This window comes from Psammomys obesus, unplaced genomic scaffold (genome assembly GCF_907164565.1).
Source record: "Psammomys obesus unplaced genomic scaffold, mPsaObe1.curated_primary_1811, whole genome shotgun sequence".
Classification (NCBI taxonomy): Eukaryota; Metazoa; Chordata; class Mammalia; order Rodentia; family Muridae; genus Psammomys; species Psammomys obesus.
The window spans coordinates 2,734,941-2,740,989 of NW_026591560.1; the positions used below are offsets into that span (position 1 = coordinate 2,734,941).

The following is a 6,049-nucleotide window of genomic DNA, read 5'->3' on the forward strand; positions in this document are numbered from 1 at the left end:
AAGGAAGGAAGGAAGGAAGGAAGGAAGGAAGGAAGGAAGGAAGGAAGGAAAGAAGTGGTGGCACCTAGAAGCAGAGAGTAGAAAGGAAAGGCTTCAGAGGCCCCAGGCTAGAGTTCTACAGGGCAGAGCAGGTATGCCGACGGAAGCAAAAGGTTTCAGGGTAATGCAGGCACTGGATATAGGTCCCCTTCAGCAGTAAGATGATGTTCTTTTAGTCTCCAGTTCTACTCTTGTTCTGAGTCATCTTTATTGGTAAGTGGAGATTAAAGACCCAGATTCTACTCTAGAGCTGAGATAAATCTACCACAGAAACATAAAAAGATGGATGCTCTGAGGCAAGCGTCTGGGTGTTCATAGGAGGACACAGCATGGTTCTTGTTAGTTCACAAGTCAATGCATTAGCCCACTCCTAGGTTGCCTAGCCACCTGCGATGTCATCATTGGTTACCGCCAACAGGGGCCTGGGATAAAAGGAGCCCTACCTCTTCCCTCTCTCTCCTTTCTTGCACTCTCAATGCCTCACTTTCTTTCCTGGGGGGAAGGGCCACCATGTCTCTCTCTCTCTCCTTCCCTCTCTTTGTCCACCTCCACCCAATAAACCTCTTTTATATCAGATCGGTTGTATGCGTGGCATCGTTTTTAAATATAGCATAACAGTTCTTACCTTTTGGGTTCTTTTTGTTGCTACAGAAGACGCTTTCTAAGTCCTTAACAAATGTTGTGATATACGTCCCTGTCATCTATGAGCAGGGCGCCTTCCCTGATTCACAGATGAAGCAGCCACGTTTGCTGCAGCTAACCCACTGGCTCAAGGTTGTGCACCTTGAAGCCACAGTACCAGGGTTTTGTTGTTCTTTCTGCTTTGTTTTGGTTTTCAGTTCTAGGTTTTGAAGCAAGGTTCCCTCTGACTTTTTTAAAAGAGCACCTTACCTTAATTTTTTTTTTTTAATTTTGTTTTATGGATATGGATGTTTTGTTTCGTGCGTGTGTGCATGCTGCATGCACCATGTATTTGCCTGGTGCCGAGAGCGATCAGAAAAGGGTGCGGGACTGCCTGGAACTGAAATTACAGATGGTTCTAAGTTTATGTGTGGGTGCTGGGAATTGAACCTGGGTCCTCTGAAAGAACTGCCATTGCTTTTGACCACCGAGCCATCTTTTCCAGCCCCTCTAACTTTTCATCACAGCCTCTGAGACAGAGGACGTTAACATCTCCCTGATCATCCTAGGGCCCTGAGGGATCAGCACCCATCTCAGCCTTCTATGGCCCCGGCTATGGGATCTGGACCACGTATGCTTGCCAGTACTGTTCATGAGCTTAACTTAAGCAAACACACTCTGTCCTCATGTGAGCTTCAGATTAGCTGCTAGAGATATTTTTGAAAGTTTGTAAGGTTCAAAGTTCCTGTGTAATACAACATTTAGCAGCCAATCAAGGTGGGGGGGGGTTGTACCTTTAACAGAACTCTAACTTCCACATGTTTCATTTTTCTACTATCCTTTCAACATAGACATTTTAAACTCGAGAACTACTTAAGTACGTAGGCCAGGGCTGTATCCTTGGCAATAACTGATCTGGGAGAGAAGAGGGTGAGGATGCTTCTCATGTGGTTTGGGGAAGGCTGGGTGGGGAGATTCTAGGTGGGGAGGGTGCTGTGCTCACAAAGGCAGAACTTGGCTACTATGATTAGCTGGTTCCAAAGAGCTGAACCTGGTCCTCTTCAGGGGCAGGGCTGCCTACCACTGACTCACACCAAGATTTTCCCAGGAGTAGCATGAAACTTTCCTTCCAGTTGCTGTGATAAAAACCCTCTAACTAAAATCAACTTAAGGAGGAAAGGGTTTATTTGGCTTATGAATTTAAAGGCACAGTCCATCCCTGAGGGATGACAGGGCAGCAACTCAAGCAGGAGCTTGAAGCAAAACCACAGAGGATGTCATTGCTGGCTGGCTTGCTTTTTAGGCACACACTGAGTTTTTGTTTTGTTTTAATACAGCAGAGGACCAGGGAATGGTGCTGCCCTGGGTGGACCAAGTCCTCTTATATCAGTTAAAAATCTAGACAACCCCCAACAGATATGTCCACAGGCAATTCCTCTAGGCAGTTCCTTAATGGAGGCTTTCCTCTCAGATGACAAGGGTTCATCATCACATTGACAGTTAAAGCTACCCAGGCCAAGTTATAAAGAATAAATGTCTCTAGTCTCTAGTCCCTAGGTTTTACCCTATAGACGGGGAGCTTAATTTCCATTAGGCCTAGGACTCCTTTCCCATCATTTTGTACCAACAGAGTCACTGGATTTGCTCTGTAAATATTTATATAAAGCTAAATTGTAGGGCAGAGTTGAATCACCCGGAGCAAAGAGCATTATAAGCCAGGCATGACCTGAACCAGTCACCCAACACTTTCAGTTTTAAACAAGAAACTGGAGTCTGACTCAGAAGCCCTGGGCCCTACTCTGTGTTTACAGTCAAAGCCTCTACTCGCAGCCCAGCTGAAGGAAGCGGTTAGAACCCAATCCACAGACCTTCCAGCAAAAGCATTCCCATTACAAGATACAGTTTCTTCCTCATTAGTTTTTATTGTGTTTTTTTAATAGGAAAAAACAAACCCTACTACAAACTTACTAGAGCCAGCCCCCAGAGCTGTTTTTGTTGTTGTTGTTGTTTTTGATTGTTTGTTGCTAAATGGTTTCCGTTAGGTACTGACTACTTCTCTGCAGACCACACTGTGCCCTTTTGCTCCTTCCAGGATCTACTAGTGTCCCTGCATGGGATCCTGCCCTTCCAGGGACTCTGGCTGGTAAGGCCTTTCTATAAACTCCTGTAATTTGGGGGAGAAAGTCTGGAGCTAGAGTCTCACTGAATGAAAACCAGAGCATAAAACACTCTTCTCTCCAAATCAAGTCTGGGACTAGACCTGCTTTGGGACCCGAATCTCCAAAGATGTCATGATAAAGATAAAGGACCTAACACAGCACAGGTGGGTCCCAGACCCTCCATGGGCCACTATGCTGTGACTCCACAGGGCTTACTTCAGCAGATCGCGAGGACAACGCTCTGCAGCTCCGAGGCCCTGTTTCTGCGTCTTGCTAGTAAGTTTCTAAGCATTCTAGCTCTGCCTCCCACCCCACCCCCGTCCCTGTCATCCTTTTCAATCTGTTTTCTGAGTCCCAACAGCCGCCATCTTCAGAGTCTTACAGTTTTCTGCTTGCGTTTTCCTACCCGAACTGCCCCTTATACATGACCTGCTGGGGAATTTTCAGGGATAAGAGTCTCCACGAATCTAGCAAATCCCTTCAATGGAGAATCCTCAATTTTATTCTCCTCCAAGGATTGCTGAAGCTGGCAAAAGGGAGGAGCCGCCGTTAATCCAGGTTACTGTTCCACACTCCCTCATTCTTAGCCACTGACCTCAGATAGCTTATGTGGTTAGCAGGAGAGTCCCACTAGCTTGAGGCCAGGGGTCCTGCTGGAGGCTATGCCCACCAAGTACTGTGTGTAGGCCCAAGTTCTGCTGGCTAGAGACTCTGCTTGCACATGCGTCGGTCCTGCAGGCAGCTGGACCCTCTCCCTCTCCCTCTTCCTCCGTTGGCACCAGTTTGAAAAACTAGAAACCCTATTTCCTGCCCTGCTCTGTCCTCTGATTCCTCCTGTCGCCACATCTTGCTCCAGACTACTTCTTGACCTCCCTTAGAGAGCGAGCCGCCCCCCTCTGAGCTGCATTCAGCACTCTGAACACAGCTATTATGGTGCTTATCACTCTTATGACCGCTAGTTGTTTATGTCTCTCTGCTTGCTCCACTTCTAACTTCTTGAGAACTGGGGTATTGGTCCTCTCTCTCTCTCTCTCTCTCTCTCTCTGAGCCCGAATCAATGTCTTTCTTAGGGATGGAAAGAATGGAGAGGGGAGGAGAAAGGACTTGCTTCTCTGCTGGGGGATTTTCAGGGATAAGGAGTCTCAAATACAAATCACATGACCTGAGTGCTGGGCCTCTCCTCCACTCCCCATTTCAGGTCTGGCAGATCTGGAATGGGCCTGGGAATGTGCATACCTAACTCATTCCCTGTGGCTCCTGGAGGGATTATACTCAGAGGGCCATTGATGTCCAAAGATGACAGGCAACCAGCTGGACCTCTTAGGGACGCTCTGAGGACTGAGAAGGCACAAGGTGTGAGGGGTGAGTGTGACTGCGGGTGGCTTCTAAGTGTGCTCAGGCCCTATCCCAAGCTAAACTAAAACATGTGTTCCCCCTCAGGACAGGAGCGAGAGCCCCCTGCCTGGGCAGAGGAAGAATGAAGATGAAGTGGGCTCTAAAGCTAATCAAACTGAACTGATGGTACCTAGAGGAAGGAGAGCAGGGCTGAACAGCCTTAGGAAGTCAGAGTTAAATAAATGACCAGAGGGTGAATAATACATTAGGACAGATAGGGAGGGACTTTGGCAAAGTAAAAACCTCATTTGACTCAAAGTATAAATAGATGGATTGGCAGGGAGAGAACAGGAAAAAGAATCGCAGTGAAACCCACTGTGTTTAAGGAAGCAGAAGAAAGATGCTCCGGGCCAAGGAAGAGGTTTGAAAAGGAAACCAAATGCCAACCTTTCCCCGAGGCAGTGTTCCTGATAAAGCGCAGGACTGTGCAGTGAGAAATTTGGTAGCTGGGCTCTTTGCGGTTTAGGCTGTGCTTGGTGTCGCACACTTGTAATTCCCAGCACCCAAGAAGGCGGCAGGAGGATCACCTCGTCTAAAAAAATAAAAAAATAAACGAAAAATCCTACACCCGGGGCATAATTATTCATACTCACTTCCCCTCCCTTACCACCCCCGTCCCTAAGCTTGAGCTTACATCAGTTTCTTTACCAGAAAAGTCTAAGCTCCATCTTAGTTTTTCCTTCACCGCTGATCCTGGGCTCCTCTCAAAATGCCGAGAGGGCTGCCCCACGCTCAAGATGAGATACACTCATACACATTTGGAACTCACCCTGCTCTCTTCACCTTCAAGAGAAACTGGGCTGTGGATATCGACTGGCAATGCTTACGAAGCCAGGCTAACAAAGTCGGAACTGTAATGGGGGAAGGCAGCTCAGAAACAGCCTACGGAGAAATCATGTCAGGACAGAGGCAAGCCTGCATCTCAGACAAGCACGCAGTGTCATGGGCTCCTGGGGTGCAGGAGGCTGGAGCCAGAGTGGATGGCGGAGCTGGAATTGGAACCCCGGCCAGGCAGCCTCGCCGGGCACTTGTGTGACAGGCAGACCCCACAGCCCTATAAATAAATGTAGAGGGCCCCAGAAACACCTTACACAACGCTTCCTCGCTGCCTCAAGAGGTTTTATTCTGACCGCTACAACCATCTCCCCTAACCGTGTCCACCTCTCATACCAATGCGAGACCTAAAGGGCAGCATGGACCTAGCTACCACAGAGGTGAGGTTCTAGAAGCCCACGCAGCTCCACAGCCAATTGCCAAGAAGCTGCGGAGCTAGAGGAAGCCAGGTATCCACAGGCCCGGGGCAGACCCTAGCGCTTCCCTAGTCCCACGACCGGCGCCGGCCGGCAAGAACCGCCGCACCGCGAAAAAGCCTGCGCTTTTCTGAAGCGCTCCGAGCCCAAGCGACCCCGATCCATCAACGCGTCTGTCAGCCCAACTCTTCCAGACTCTTCTCTGCGCTCCACAGAGGTCCGCTTGCCCCAAGCCTCGACCTCCCTCCCACCTCCTCGGTCTTCACAGAGGTACCTGGCTGGCCCGCACAGGACCCGGGCACTGGGCGTCGCATCCTCCCTCCTGAGCTCCCCGGGAGCGACCCCGCCGCCTGCACGCGGCCGCACAAAGCGCGCCTCCTTGCCGGCCGGGACAAAGCGGGCCGGGGCTCTAGCTGCACCTACCTGGGTGCGGGGCGCCTGGCGGGCAGCGGGGGCGCGGCTGGCGGGGGCGCCCTGGTCGTCGCCGCGCTTAGAGCGGGTCGCCAGGGAGCGTTTGCGGGCGGCTACGGGCGGCGGCGGCGGCGGGGCGGCCCGGGGCGCACGGCGGGCGGGCGCTGTCACAGG

At 50.4% G+C, this 6,049-nt stretch overlaps 1 protein-coding gene and 1 long non-coding RNA gene across 4 annotated transcripts in view; one reads left to right on the top strand and one right to left on the bottom strand.

Moving 5' to 3' along the window:
• Positions 1 to 4,673, top strand: part of LOC129679459 (uncharacterized) — a 7,297-nt gene extending 2,624 nt beyond the window's left edge. The window contains exons 2-4 of one of the 2 annotated variants that reach the window (XR_008720548.1): positions 2,753 to 3,095; positions 4,018 to 4,181; positions 4,260 to 4,673. This is a non-coding gene — a long non-coding RNA (uncharacterized LOC129679459). The remainder of the gene's footprint in view (positions 1 to 2,752; positions 3,096 to 4,017; positions 4,182 to 4,259) is intronic. The other variant, XR_008720549.1, reaches the window with a different exon arrangement.
• Positions 1 to 6,049, bottom strand: part of Sptbn2 (spectrin beta, non-erythrocytic 2) — a 40,837-nt gene that overhangs the window by 33,559 nt on the left and 1,229 nt on the right. The window contains exon 1 of one of the 2 annotated variants that reach the window (XM_055610631.1): positions 5,739 to 5,856. The exons of the other annotated variant lie outside the window; for it this stretch is intronic. The gene's annotated coding sequence lies outside the window, so the exon portion shown is untranslated. Of the gene's footprint in view, positions 1 to 5,738; positions 5,857 to 6,049 lie in introns of those variants that run through there. 2 annotated transcript variants of the gene reach the window in all.